The 15,503-nt window shown below is 36.4% G+C and overlaps 4 long non-coding RNA genes across 8 annotated transcripts; all 4 read right to left on the bottom strand.

Moving 5' to 3' along the window:
* LOC145204990 (uncharacterized) lies at nt 1-1,786 on the bottom strand. 2 transcript variants are annotated; one of them, XR_013853569.1, is made up of 3 exons: nt 1,053-1,786; nt 451-553; nt 1-306 (listed from the first exon to the last, which is right to left on the bottom strand). It is a non-coding gene; the product is annotated as an uncharacterized LOC145204990 (long non-coding RNA). The 2 variants fall into 2 exon arrangements; XR_013853568.1 differs by having other exon boundaries at nt 451-1,786.
* Nucleotides 1,787-1,960: 174 nt separating this feature from the next.
* On the bottom strand, nt 1,961-7,986 carry LOC145204991 (uncharacterized). 3 transcript variants are annotated; one of them, XR_013853571.1, is made up of 3 exons: nt 7,896-7,986; nt 4,647-5,919; nt 1,961-3,885 (listed from the first exon to the last, which is right to left on the bottom strand). It is a non-coding gene; the product is annotated as an uncharacterized LOC145204991 (long non-coding RNA). The 3 variants fall into 3 exon arrangements; XR_013853572.1 differs by lacking the exon at nt 7,896-7,986 and adding an exon at nt 5,979-7,883; XR_013853570.1 differs by lacking the exon at nt 7,896-7,986 and having other exon boundaries at nt 4,647-7,883.
* A 604-nt stretch (nt 7,987-8,590) lies between these two features.
* Nucleotides 8,591-9,803, bottom strand: LOC145204836 (uncharacterized). Of its 2 annotated transcripts, none has more exons than XR_013853542.1 (3): nt 9,699-9,803; nt 9,516-9,617; nt 8,591-9,373 (listed from the first exon to the last, which is right to left on the bottom strand). It is a non-coding gene; the product is annotated as an uncharacterized LOC145204836 (long non-coding RNA). The 2 variants fall into 2 exon arrangements; XR_013853543.1 differs by having other exon boundaries at nt 9,516-9,582.
* Nucleotides 9,804-11,354: 1,551 nt separating this feature from the next.
* On the bottom strand, nt 11,355-12,757 carry LOC145204935 (uncharacterized). The gene is made up of 2 exons (XR_013853557.1): nt 12,700-12,757; nt 11,355-12,114 (listed from the first exon to the last, which is right to left on the bottom strand). It is a non-coding gene; the product is annotated as an uncharacterized LOC145204935 (long non-coding RNA).
* Between the last annotated feature and the right edge of the window lie 2,746 nt (nt 12,758-15,503).

The raw sequence follows: 15,503 nt of genomic DNA, 5'->3' as shown, positions 1-15,503 counted from the left end.
TGATGTGAAGCAAAAAGTTTATTTGAAAAAAAATCAAGGTACAAAAACAATTTCTAGACATCATAAACAACTAATAAAGTGGTGCAGAAAAACAGTCAAATACTGTGATAAGTAACATGGAGTTTAAAGTATTTGGAAGGTGATGTTTTGTTCAAGGCAAAAAACAATTTTGCAAAAGTAAGTAAAATTGTTAGCAAGTTGTCCACCATGCAATCGCAGGGCCAGCTGGTTTCTTTTATGGAGCAAGGGCCTGGAAGTCTCACTTATCCTTCATTAGAGTTACTTCAACTTTCTCAAAGTGTGTACCTGAAATGAGAGAAAGTTTTTTAGCCAACCAACAAGCTAGACTTTTTTTGTGTATTGCAAAAGTTTTCTATGATCCTCATTATGAAAGTTTCCAAAATAGGACATGTGATATTCTGAAAGTTGATATGGATAAAGAGAAAGTACCCAATAGGTTTTAATATTCGTGGATTTATTTATTCATGTCTTGTCGTTCACGTTTGCCAAAAAGCTCTTTTCTAAAATGTTCCAAAGGTCTAAAAGAGGAGCTCTGAAAAATAAATCAAAATGACTGTCAAAAGTGCCTGTACTTTCTGCACAAATGTGCTTCTTTTTTCAAATTACAAAATATGAAACTACTTTATGTTAGCTTTTTAATAATAATGTTATAGCTAACAGTAGGCTACTATGAAAATCGTATCCGAGTGCAGTATAAAGCCAAGTGATTTACTAATTATAGGATTTTGAAAACAGAAGCTGTAGAAGTAAACAGTGCACACTGTTTCGACCTATAAGGTCTCATCAGTACAGCTGATTAAAAGACATATGCCATATTGGTTAGTGTAGCCATCTGATGGCCCTCCAGTTTGTTGGAAGTAACAGGCAGAACATTAATTCCTCACCAAATCTGTTCAATACCACAAATGGGTATAAACCACAGAAAAAAAACTGATTTTTAATGCCTAAGCAACTGCTGGGGAACCAAAGTGATGACAATATGATTAATAAGCCAATAGATAGATGATAAGTAAGCTGCAAATACTGCTCACTGTTTTGACTTGTAAGGTCTCATCAGCGCACATGATGATAAGACATAGGACATGTTGGCTAGTGTAGTAACATGCTGAAAAACCTTGCCTCGCCAATTCGGTTCATTGCCGCAATTTTAAAGCAATTCTTACAAAAAAGATGCCTGTCTATAAGTTTTTAAAAATATACTTTAAAGAGTTCATACAATTGAAAGCTAAAAACGTTTTAATAGCTCTACATACATTAAACAATAAACCCAATAACTAAAAAACTTTAAAACAGACACAGATTTGTCGCCAGCGGCTTTTCAAAACTAGCTGTTTACCATGTACCTCATACAAAACTTCAGGCGACGTGCAGTGTTATTCATGCGTAACCGAAATGCGCAGGATAATAAAAGAAACGAGAGGAAAAGAGGAGCTGGACTAGTCCAGCTATTGTTACCGTCACGCTTGATTAACTCTGCACGCTTGTCGGATGCTTGCATTGAGTTGGGTGCTTTCAGAGCAGGAAAATGACAAAACTGAGCGTGCGTGGTCGGTTTTATGCATCTACCATTTGTAATATTATTACGTTTGGTTGGAATTGTGCTGTTGGGGAGAATTTACTGAGTTTTTTTGCCTTTTAGTCCTTCTTTAAACGCGTTGAAGTGATTTTAGCGTGGTTTTACCTAACATATTCAAGGGTGCATAAAGCTTGTTACTGATTAAGTTAAAGTCTGGTGAAAATTGAACTTTGCCAAACTGACTGCATTTTTAATCAACTGATATTTAACAACTTTGAACCCGACCAGGAACTCGATTCGAACAGACGAAAAGTCAAGCTTAAACGAAGACCATATTTTTTCCAAAGTTACTCATTTCAAACTGTCAACAAGCGGCAGATTTTTCATAAAAGAACTGATTAGATGAGAAACTAAGCAAAAGAGTGCTGTGAAGCAAAAAGTTTATTTGAAAAAAATTCAAGGTACAAAAACAATTGCTAGACATCATAAACAATAAAACAGTTAAATGCTGTGATAAGTAACATAGAGTTTAGAGTATTTGGAAGGTGATGTTGCCTCACCAAAATCTGTTCAATACCACAAATGGGTATAAACCACAGAAAACAACTGATTTTTAATGCCTAATTAAGCAACTGCTGGGGAACCAAAGTGATGGCAATATGATTAATAAGCCAATAGATAGATGATAAGTAAGCTGCAAATACTGCTCATTGTTTTGACAAGGTCTCATCAGTGCACCTGATGACAAGACACAGGCCATGTTGGCTAGTGTAGTAACATGCTGAAAAACCTTGACTCGCCAATTCGGTTCATTGCCTCAATTTTAAAGCAATTTCTACAAGAAGATGCCTGTCTATAAGTTTTTAAAAATACACTTCAAAGAGTTCATACAATTGAAAGCTAAAATCGTTTTAATAGCTCTACATGCATTAAACAATAAACCCAATAACTAAAAAACTTCAAAACAGACACGGATTTGTCGCCAGCGGCTTTTAAAAACTAGCTGTTTACCACGTACCTCATACAAAACTTCAGGCGACGTGCAGTGTTAGTCATGCGTAACCGAAATGCGCAGGATAATAAAAGAACCGAGAGGAAAAGAGGAGCTGGACTACCATGTTAGTATACTATGGTGAAACACAACAAACGAAACCTTTAAATGGGACAATGAACAAACTGTTCTTTTATTTTTACCCATTTTAGGGGGCTAAATAATGGCGTTATCAAGCCGAACAAAACAGATGGCACATCTACAAGATTATATCGACATCTATTTAGTCGTTTGTGAGAGACAAAGTCGCACGTTTAAGAATCTTTTCAGCCTGTGATTTTAGCATTTACCCTAATATTAAAGGGTGCATCAAGTACATTGCAGATTAAATTAAAGTCTGGTGAAATGGAACTTTCCTAAACTGGTTGCACGTTCCCAAATAATTTTTTTATGTACCAATTATTAACAACCTTGACCCCAATCAGGAACTTAGGAGAGACGATAAGTCACGCTTGAACATAGACCTTATTCTTACCTCAAGTAACTCATTTTAATTGACAATGGATAGATTTTCCATATAACACAGGAGTCATTACACCAAGTTTCAAGATCAGACCTTTCTCATTAAAGAGTATAATATGCAAAAGTGTGCTGTGAAGCAAAAATGTTATTTTAAAGAATTCAAGGTGTCACAACTATTGCCAGACATCATGACCACCACCATAAACTCAAGCAACATATAGTTAAACATATATTTAGGAGCTGAAACACTTTTGTTAGTTAAGCAATCTCCCACAGACAATAGAATAAAAGAAAGATTCTTGTATCTGATCAGATGAACATTGAGACTGTTTCATAAAACAAAACAGGTAAAGAGCATAAATCTTTCTTTCAAGTCTAAATATTCATATTTAGGAGGTTATGTTTTATTTAAGGCAAAAAATAAGTTTACAAATGGAAGTAAAATTGTTAGCAAGTTTTCCACCATGCAACCACATGGCCAGTTGATTCCTTTAATAGAGCAACAGTCTTTCTTATCCTTCATCATAATTTCTGCTACTTACAAAGTGTGTTGCTCAAATACTTGAAAGTTTTTGGCCAGGCAACAAGCCAGAGCTCTATAAAGTTAAAGCAAGATTTTGTTAGTGTATTGCAAAAGTTTTACCATGATCCTCATTGTCAAAGTTTCCGCAATACAACACTTGATATTCTAGAAGTTGATGATGATGAATTAAATAATTTATTTCAATATGTTGTGGATTGATTCATTCATGCTTTGTTGTTTACATTTGCCAAACAGTTATTTTCTCAAATGTTCCAAAAGGTCTACCAAGAAATCCAAAAATTAGGAGAGGATCTGAAAAATAAATCAAAATGAATCTGTCAAGTATCTGTACTTTCTGCACAATGTGCTTTTTCAACAAATTACAAAATATGTAAGCCACTTAAACATACTTTTTAGGTTAGCATGTTAATAATAATGTTATAGCTAAGAGAACACTACTATGAAAAAATCATATCTGGATACAAAGTAGCCTATAAAGCCATGGTTCCCAACCTTTTTGTAGTCACAGAGCCCTTTTTTATATTTTATAGGTCCGAGGACCCCCAAAGTCATTTAGTCGTGTTATTTGTTTCCTGCATTATACGTTATTATACTTTCACTTTTGGGGGCAGAATTTTAATCAACCTTCACAGTCCTTAATCTCAATAAAGTTCTGTACTGTACCAGTCAATGCAACAAAGAAATAAATTTTCTGGTGTACACTACTTGAAACATTTAGGCACTATAAGTTCTGTTGTTCATGTGTGTTGTGATATCACAATGGAGGTAACAATCACACAAAAAGCAAGTTTTCTTAATTCAAAGGTTTGATAAACAGTTAGCACTTGTATGCAGGATTGTAAAAACGGTTTTGAAACTTACAAAATATTGTACTGTTGGGTAATGGTATTTAGAATGTTTGCCTCCATGGACCCTCTAAAACCATCTCACGGATCCCTTGGGGGTCCACAAACCCTAGGTTGAGAACCACTGCTATAAAGCCAAATAATTTACTAAGTCTTGCAATTAGAATTTTAAAAACAGAAGCTGCAGACAGTTCATATTGATTTTACCTATAAGGCTCATCAGTATAGCTGATAACAAGACATTGCCCTCCAGTTTGTTGGGAGTAACTGGCCGAAAACCAATGCCTCACCAATAATCTGTTCCATACAACATAAACCACTGGTTCACAATGCTCAAGCAACTGTTTGGGAATCAAAGTGATGTAGGCCCAGTGTCCTTGTACCAATATGAAAGCTTTAGGCCAATAGATGATAAGCTGCAGATAGTACACACTGTTTTGACCTATAAGATCTCTTTACTCCAGCTGATGACAAGACATGGGCCACATGGGCTAGTGTATCCATCTTATGACCCTGCAGTTTGTGGGGAGTAACATGCCATAAAAACATGCCTTGCCCATTCGGTTCGGTGCAACAATTTTGGAGTGATTCCTGAAAAAAAGATTTAACTGGCTGTAAAAAATTGTTAAAATACACCTTTAGTTCATACAATCGACCGCTACATATATTAAATAATACACCAGTGGTTCCCAACCTGGGGTTCGCGGACCCCCCAAGGGGTCCGTGAGATGGTTTCAGGGGGTCCGTGGAGGCAAACAATTGTAGTAGCATTAACAACAGTACAATATTTTTAAGTTCCCAAACCGTTTTTACAATCCTGCATCTGAGTGCAAACTGTTTATCAAACTCTTGGATCAGGAAAACTTAATTGTTACCTCCAACGTAATTGTTACCTCCATTGTGACATCACAACACACATTAACAATAGAACTTGTTGTGCTGTGTTTCAAGTATTGTACACCAGAAAATGTATCTCTTCTTTGCACTGACTGCTACAGTACAGAACTTTATTGAGATTGAGGGACTGCGAAGGTTGATCAAATCCTGCCATGATAAGCGAAAGTATGATAACGCATAATGCAGGAAACAAAAAACATAACAAGACTAAATTGTGTTGGGGGTCCGTGGACCCATAAAAATTATAAAAAGGGGTCCATGACAACAAAAAGGTTGGGAACCACTGCAATACACCCAAAACCGAAATTTATTTAAAACAGAGGTAAATTTGATAGACACGGATTACACACAAAATATCTCAGGTTTGTCAGCATCAAGTAATAAAACCTAAAAAAAAAAATTATCTTTAGGGGGAGCAACTTTTCTCAGCTGAAGTCAAGGTAAAGACTCCTATGTCGATCTGGAACAAAACACATCTGCAAAGTGTTTCACTTGTCTTCATCGCACTCGGGTGTAGATATCCTGGAGGGCATCAGCACATCTTCCTCCAAGAGCAATAGATGATTGAGTTCACCAGAAACATCTAAAAATTGATGCAATTGAGCTTGAACTACTTTGTTGAGGTTGTGTGGTTTGTAACACCTGATGCTAAACTTTTTATGCAGGGGTAGTCGTTGTAGCCATTTCTTCTTCATCTGATTCTTTTTTTGCATTTACGATTCACGAAACCATGTCAAACTTCTACTGATTGCATTTTTGACATTTTCAGTTGGGTGCAGCAAAATGCTGTGCTATTTCTTGCAAACAGTTTTTTATATGGTTTCTTTGAATGACATTGTTGAGCCCAATGTCATTTTTCTGAACAAGAAAGACACAATCTTATTAACAAGCCCCTACACTTTTCATTTTCCCAAACTCTTCGCTAAACTCAAGTAGGCAATCAGGTTGAGGTCAAAGGAAACTGCTTTTGAAATCATGTTGCAAATGTGACATCTTTTGGCTTATATGCTTTCATGTGCTTTGGGGTATCACAGAAAATACCAGAGTGAAACTGGCCAACAATCGCTATTGCTATAGAACTAAAAAAAGATAAGATGTTGAAATTTGGCACACTATTCTACGCTTTTACACCTTTTCAGCGCACAAACTTTTGAGAAAAAAAATATTTTTCAGTTATTAACATACTTGTATTTTGAAAGTAATATTTATTGATATGAACGTCATAATGCCAGGGGCGCTCTATAAAATGTCTTGCAGAGTTTTCTCTCACACAAGCTTGCCCCAAACACAATGTTCTAGCAAAAGCAACAAGCCCAAACACAATGTTCTAGCAAATCAGAGTCATGTCAAAATATTAATAACAACATGCCATATTCACCCAAACAATGTGCATTGGCCTTAAATTCTAACACAACTCTTTGAAATTTACAAATTTTATTCTCTACAGCAAACAAGCAACAAAACATTCCTAAAAACTACAACCTGGTTTCGTTAGTACCTCCTTTATGACGTCAAACACACAATTGTTTGCCAGTGAATGTTTAGTCATTATTGTGTACAATGCGAATGTTTTGTAATAAATGGTTATCTTAGGTCATATAAAGCAACAACTCCTCGGCGAAACATTTTTTGGATGATAAACGTTACAGCAACGTGTTCCAAATTAAGTATTAGTGCGAACATTTCTTTTCAATTATTTTGGCGAATGTTGCATTCTGTTGGAAGTTTGTTGGGCTTAGTGTTTGAGCTCTTGTGGCTGCACGCATTTGTGACGTCACTTGATGTGACGTCATATTTTTTATTCGCCACCTTGCATTTTTGTAAAACTGGGCGCCTATGATTGTGACATCTCTGTTCTCTTTGTTATTATCAAATCTATTCATGACACCACATTTAATACTCGTCATCCAATTCAGACAGTTATAACTTAAAGAGAATACAAGAGGCCATATACATATATATATATTATATATTCTTGCCTGAATTTTGCTTCCAATTGTTTTGTTTGTATGAAATCAAATCCTTCACCATTTTGCTATCTTTGTTCTAGTTGATTTTGCAATTTCATTTGATTTTCTTTCAATTTGCAGTTGAGCATTAATTTTTTGTTGTTTTACCTCAGACAATTTCACCTGAGTGAAACTAACCAATAATCGCAATTGCTCAAAAACTAAAAGAAATACAAGACTGAAATTTTGACACAATATTCTATGCTTTTCAGTACACAAACTTTAAAAAAAATACAAAGCAAGACTCAAGCTTCTTCTTTTCTCACTTGGGCGGATTTGAGAGAAAATACTTCTAAAACTTGTGAGAGAAGAGCATGTTTTGAATTGTCTTTTTATAAAGGATTTGGTGTGAGACCTACAATTTCACTGTCTTTGCAAAACTAGTCAGCTATAAAAAAAATTCAAATAGAACGTCCGTTTATAATGTTGGTATTATTATCCGAAATTGGGATCGCGGGTATATGCGTACATGCGTTTTCCATAACCACCACAACGGGTGATAGATAAAAAAACTAAACAGCGTATTAAGTAAAAGCATTAAGAAACTCACCGAATACTTGTGGCTTTATAGAAACTTCACTGTATTTGCACAATTGTTCAAATTGAATTATTATTGATTCCTACATAAAAATAAATTATGCAATATTATCAACTGAAGAAGATGTTAAAAGATACAATTTAGTCATTTGCAAGAGATCAAGTCGCTCATTTCAGAATCTCGTCTACTCCAAACGATTTCTATGGTCACAAAAGATTTAAATTATTTTAACAGAATAAAATATTTAAATTATTGTTGTTTTTAACAAAATTTATGCGTTTTCGCCCGGACGAAAATGCAGCGACGGCATAGCAAGCCGAAAAACGTTTTTTTTTCACTAGTAAGGGGAATGTTTATTTCAAATATATTTCGCTAAAAAATATCTGCAGTACTTTTATGTTAATTTTCGCATCGATTTTATTTAGCCATTTATCTTCAGCTATATCCGGGTCCGCAGTGCGTGGTTGTTCGACAAACGACACAGTAACAACGCTCAATAGGTGCTTGCTTAGTAAAAACGGTGGGGTGTTGCAACAATGGTGTAAAAGTGTCGTCCCATCATTGCGCTGCGAAGTATCAAACTTTGCACGGTGACCAGAGCACCGAGTGGCAAACCGATTTTTGTCTTGCCCACGTTTTGTCCTTGACATAAATTGCAAGTGGCGACATGAAGGCAAGAATCCCTACATGTGAGATGTTGGCAGATGTTAAATCTCCGATGCCCGCGGGGATAGCATCCAGAATAAGCACACTGCTTCAACAGCCCAAAGCATGTTTGTGTGGATCGTGCGCAAGGGTAATTTTAACCTAAATCGTGCCAATTAATTTTTAAAGCATTAAAAATTCGCTTGGCAGGAATTTCACCAACACAAATAAAAACAAGTTCATCATAAAGCCAAAATACAAAACAACGTTGTAAGTAAAATATCAGCGGTATTTAATCACAAAATATTAACAAATACATCATCACAGTCCATTCAAAACATGTTACAATGCATATAATATAATATTGCGTAGAAACAATTGTTACTATGCACTTATATGTATTATAACTCAAAATCACGAATTAAATATGTTGCAGGGGGTATTATAAAAATCTTGCCGAGAGTTCCACACATTGTGGTATTGTTAAAACTAAATTTGCCCGACTGTACCATGCCTCTGTGTGTGCGCGTGTGTGTGTTTCGTGTAAAACAGTCACAGTGCCCTGGCGGTAAAATTGCATTGTGACGTCAGATATCTACGTCAGTGACGTACAAGAATATCGAACCGGGCATGACGTCACGTCGTTTACGTCAATGTGACGAACGAAGTTGGCTGGCAAGATACAAATACATTTGACGACGTTTTGTCAGTGTGACGCAGGAAAATGCAATGGTGATCACGCTTCAGGTGACATGTCTGACGAAATGTCATTACGTCGAAATGATGTCAGGAGAACTACGCTGAAAGCAGGCGTGCGTCACATACCAGTAAAGTAAGGAAGACGTCTGAAATATAGCAAAAATCAGTTAAACTTAAAACTCAACAAAAAAACAGCCTAAATATGAATACAACAAATTACGACATGTAATCGAAGTCATTGGTTTTAGGTACGCAATCCATTAGTGTTTAAAGTAAACATTTTTTCACCTTTTGTACTTTATGGTTGATATCATCGCTGTCGCCGTCGTTAGGTCGTTTGTAGGGTCACGTCACTCTTCCATAAAGCATCCCAAAAACAAATTGAGAAATCTTACCAGCCGGGTAATAGTAATAAAACTATTCGGAACTGTAATAAAACTTTAAAACTATAGAAAGTTTTGCCATACTTACATCAGGTTTTCAACATGAGATGTTTTTTTTCTTTGTTAGTCTTTTTATTGCAGCGTGGAAAATTTGCAAACCTGTGGAAAATTTCTATAACTATTTAAACCTTAAAAAGCTGAAAAACAAAAACACAATTTGTAAAACCTGCAAAAAATTTCAACAATCATTATCAACAATTATCAACAATCAGAATGATTTCAACAATCAGAATGATTTTTCCTTATTTCCTTGAAACAGTTAACAAACGTTTTAACAGCAAACACACAAAAAATGTATTAATAATGACAAATTGAACATCCCTTAAACCTGGGAACTAAAGGAAAATGTTTCGTAAAACCTGAAATAAAAGACTATTTTTGGAAATTTTAGGAACACATCAACACATACTAAACAGAAAAATGCCTAATCTGAAAACCAAAACAAGTTTAAAATGCCCTGAAACAAAACAAATTGTTATGTATTGCATTATAATATTTTAAAAAGCCATTCGAAATCTGAAAAATTTTGTTAATCCTGCGGAAAAGAAAATTAAAATCTGAAAAACAAAACAAAAGATTAAACCTGTAAAAAAAAGAAAAATGATATCCTGAAGAAAAAAAACAAGGTTAAGAAACACTAATGTCAAAAATACCTGAAAATCATATATTGTATGACATGTATTTCCACGTTTTTTTGTTTTGTATGTTTTGCATGTTTTTAAATATTTTTCAACTTCCATTTTTTTTAAATACCAATGTTTTCACCAAAATCTGAAAAACAAAAACAAGATGTTTTTTCAAAAACCAACTAGAAACAACAAGAAAACAGTTTAGCAAGTTGACTTGGAATTGGACAACAGCAAAACCTGACTTCCGTCACGACTAAACATTTTACATTCTAATACTTGACGATGGCGGTTTGCATGGTTAGAGCGAGCGACGGGCGAGCGACGGGCGATAAAAAATAAACAATAACATCATGAAGGACCTGTCGGCTGATATAAAAAGGCACAACACCCCCCAAGAACTGGTCTACTTAACAAGAAATAAAAGGATAGAAAAAGTGGACTCCGCACACAGTTTTGTTGATGAAAGAGGGAAAACGACAGAAATATATCATACTTTCACTAAAGGTTAAAATAGTTTTACAAATATATAGATTTAGACGGAAAAATGGTGTCAGAGTCGGTGCATCAGGTAACGGATCGGTTGTTCGTCTGCTTCGTTTAAGTTTCTGAAAAAACGTTGGAACCGCCATCGCCCTGCGCGCGCGACGTAAAAGTACACAAGCTTGCCTAAACTAACTGCCCTGCATACAACCGCTGCAAATTAGCCTAGAAAAGTAGAAGGTAAGTCTGTCGTGTTTTACAACCACCCAAACAGTCACTGCCCCATAACGACTGGGTGGCCGGGTCAAACAGGAATACGGAATTGAATTAAATAGTAAGTAAGTTAGCCTAAATCCACAAAGAAAAAATGGGTTTGACCAGCAAAATGGGAAATTGGGTCTTATGATTTTTTCGAATTTTTGGCATAAAATTATATTGCGATTAACAGGAGTTATTACATCACATGCTTGATATCCAATTCGCGGCCTCCTTTTTAGGAAAGAAAACCTTGAGCCGGATGTATAAGCATGGATAAAACAAGCTGGTCAAAGCCCGAGAAAAAATCCACAACATCCTTAACTTTACATTTAGCATAGGCGCAAAAATTTGTTTAAACGGGGACAGTAACGTTTTAAGGCGTATAACTCAACAACATCGCGTCACTGTCCCATGCCCTCAGAGTCCCCCCACAAGGACCCATATGTTTTACGCAAACGCAGGGATGGGGGGAAATTGACAACAGTTTGCGCCCTACCAGGATGGATCACGAAACTTTTCGGGCTAAATGCAAAGCCGGTCTCCTCAGGTCCACGAGCCTGGACTTTCATCGGAAATAGCGGTGTCCCTACTCTGTATCGTCTGCACCGCGGCCAATGCAATGCGGTGGAGGCCATGCCAAGGCCGTGTTTCTATGCGCACCTTATTTTAGCTAAGGCCATTTAGCGACGCGCCACACCTAACTAGAAATCGATCTAAGCTAGAGTTCCTACGTGGCGCGCCAATCCCAAACGTACCCCACCTATGTTAACTATAACCTACCCTTAGTTAACGAGTGCCACTCTACTTCTAGCCCTAGCGCCAACTTACTGACATAGTAGCACTCCTATAGACTTGGACCATTTTTTGACCGAGAAAGACTTCCTCTACGGGTCCTCCTCGGACAAAGAATAGGTCACTCAACCCTAGCGCCAGTTAACCTTAGTTAGACCTAACAGTTCCGCAATCCCGGTTGACCCACGACAGACTCCTATGTTTACATACAAGTAAAATATCTGAAGTTGTATGACGATGATGTATGAAAGTTGAATAGATCGTCGAGCAGAAGAAGATCTGATTCTGCAAATAAAATAACACAGTAAGTAACGCGTAACAGACTGGGCTGTGCAAGTTGTAATAAGTAATCTAGGCCGATGAGATTGAAACTACACAACAAGGCGTTGCAGATTTTAAAAACCACGCCGATTTCAAAAAACGTGCCCGCTTGTGTGACGCCACAATGCCTAAAGCAAGATACGTTGCAACGGGCCTCGGTGCAATTAATTGTTTGCATCTCTTGCAGTGAATTGCTTTTCATTGCTGGTGGTTTAGTTAGGTTTTAACGCCAGCGTAAGATTGAACTGCGATTATAAATTATGTAAATTTACCACAACTATCGAGATCCATCACCATGATCAAGACTGGAATACACAGATCAGATCCATTATTTTAAACACTTATTTACAAATCTGATCCATTATTTTAAACGTTTTAACTCTCCTTTAATGTCAGTTAGCTAAAGTTTTCTCAGTTCTTCATCTACAAAGCCATTTACAAAAAAAAATATCAAATCTTTACGTTTGCTTTAAATGCCCGCATATGTCACAATGTTGTCAAAGTTTTTCCTACAGTGTAACATAGTTAGAAAACAGAAAATGAATATACCTTCAAGCTTCTGGAAGATTCCACCTCCGCACGCCGCAAACACCACGAGACAAATGACTTTTAACTTGAATGGCTTTGGCACGCCAAAAAAACTAAAAAGCGCTGATTGGCTGCGCCCACTCAAGCGTGCTATATTTTTACGATGTGGCGCGGGAAAAAATTTTGGGAGTAAAATTTGTGGTGATTAATGTTGAAAGAGGAAACAATTAATATAGATTCCACTTTAAGTTGAGTTTGATATTGGTTTAATTCAACGGATATTAGTGCTGGTATATCAACCACAGTTAGCAACATAAACTAAAAATTCATCAACAATCAGGCTGTCAAAAATCTAAAACTTCCTGACTTGTATGATATCAGCTTTGTAGTAGGGGATCGCAACGGTGCTTGTGATTCAACTTTCAGCGGATTCACCTCTCAGCCTGTGTAGCTCAGTTGGTAAAGCGCGAATCCCGGAAAGACTCCTGTCGTGGGTTCGAATCCCAGGGCAGGCTAGATTTTTCTAGCCAACGCCTTGCCATATGTGGGAATGTTTGATGACTGGCTGATTCGGCATTAACGCCTTCAATAGGCCTGACGTACTAGCTTATAATACTTACACATTTTTTAAAGATTTACTACATTCCTTTGAAAGCGTTTGTTGTTGTTGTTTGCTGGAATTGGTTAGGGGATTGGGTTAAAGACAACATTTGTTTATTTGCTTCATTTCATTTCATGCCACCTCAGAAAAAATGTACTAGTATAACCCAAGATCACAAAAAGCGAAATAAATGCAACTCAGGATCAGGGATTCAAACCACCTTTCTGTTCAATGCATGGTGTTCTTACATGCCTTAAGTCAGAGGTGTTCAAAGTTCGGCCCGCGACGGCATTTCAAGTGGCCCGCAGCTGTTGTTTCAAATTTTGTTGCGTGTGGCCCGCCATAATTTAAATTAGGATTTTGAGTTGTGGCGACTTGCGATTTCATGCAAAAGCTTTTCCGTGGAACTTTATTTTACCGGTAAAAAGAAAGTATACATGATGCTGATGCAACAAAATCCCTTAAGTCCTGTATATTCTGTGTTATAATTGTCCGGTTAGAATCTTTGCAAAAAACGTTGGACCGCGGGCGTCTGCACCTGATAAAAATTGGCCCCCATTAAAAAGAGTTTGATTACCCCTGCCTAAAGTACACCCTCCTGTTTCTAACTTACATGTTTTTATCGCCGCTTCATTGCCTTTATACCATTTCCTCGTGGTTGTTATATTTTACCTGCCTATGACAATATGAAATGTCCAAACGTTGTAATCTTTTTCATGCAGAATTATTAGCTTGTAGGCACTTATTGAGCAATTCAAGGGTTGTCCAAATATCATGTTTAACTGCGTCTCAATGCTTTCACAACATTTACACAACAAAATACAATTTTTCTTTAATATCAGATTTTATTCGGTTTTACAAACGCTATTCGTTGTTGCATTTGGAGCTGTCACAAACCAACTTTTATTGTTCGGCTTTGTCAAGTATTTCTCTCTCCAGCTCTTCCAACATATCATCAGCATCAGGGTTCCCTGCAGCTAAAACTGTAAATATGTGTATTTTTCGATTGACGTGTATTATACGATTAAGGGTTTGCACCGTAACCCTAAAAATTTCAGGTCTATGTTAAGAAATCGACGCCTACAACCAAACAAAAAAGTTAAGAAACAATAACTTACTTTTTTCTGCCGCTTGATTTTCATCCCTGTAGAAAGTAATTAAAACACTTTATTATTATAGCCTATAGACGTAAAGGTATTAAAGTAAAAAATGTCAGAATCATTTTGTCAAATTATGTACGCTTGGTTTTTTAATGCATCAAGTTAAAGGTCAGTATTTTATTTGGAAATAATATGTAACAAACCCCATAAGTCTCCAAAAAGGCAAGGTTTTAACAGCAATTGATCCAACTCTTCCCAACAAGCTTCGCCTTCTAGAAGAAGAGTGTACGTTGACTATCAAAGTCGATACACACAGAAGAGCCAATGTTATACTAAACTTCATGTTTAACTTTTTTCCTCAAAAACTTAGGACAAAAATTAACGTGAAAAAAATCACTGGTGAATCTGAAGTCAAATAGTAAATGTACCAATTAAAACAAGTTTACGACCAAGTTAAACTTAAAACGACGAATATTTAAGGTCTCATACGAATTCAAGCCAAAAAACGATGAAATCAGGCTTTTGCCATCTTTTACGACAATATTTTTGTCGGATACATACAAAAAGCGGGCAATGTCGCAAAAACCATAATATAGTCGATCCTAATACAAATGATTTATTATGATAATTTGTGCACCCCCGCAAATTTGAAAAAGATTTGCTTGATAAAGACTCAACTTAAACGGTAATTCGGGCATCAATACTCCGTAATTCCCCTGCAGTGCCACTTGTAATATTTAGCTTTTGGCACCTCACGTAGCATGCACATTACCACCATAATTAGTCGAGCAACATCAATTACATTTTAATAGCATTTTTACAGACTGACTAAAACTTTTAACAGCTTTTCACAATTGGGCAAAATTGTGCTTTAAAATTTCGCCGTAGGTTTCAGATTATATACTGCTACAATTGATTGTTTGTGACGGCTTTTCAATCAACGGAAACTGCCCTGCCAAAAGCAAAACGCAAAGAAGACGTAAAAACCCAGATAATCAGTATTTAGAATATCACTCATGATTAATTAAGTACAATAATAGTTTTTTACGAAACAATTCACGCAGCGGCCCCTAATTTGCATTTGTTTCCCCTTTGGTTCCTATGATAAATGCTGAGCTAGTCAT

Source organism: Phallusia mammillata, chromosome 8 (assembly GCF_965637545.1).
Source record: "Phallusia mammillata chromosome 8, kaPhaMamm4.hap1.1, whole genome shotgun sequence".
NCBI classification, from domain to species: Eukaryota; Metazoa; Chordata; class Ascidiacea; order Phlebobranchia; family Ascidiidae; genus Phallusia; species Phallusia mammillata.
Note: the sequence above shows the minus strand (reverse complement) of the source record. Positions and strands in the feature narration are given on the sequence as shown.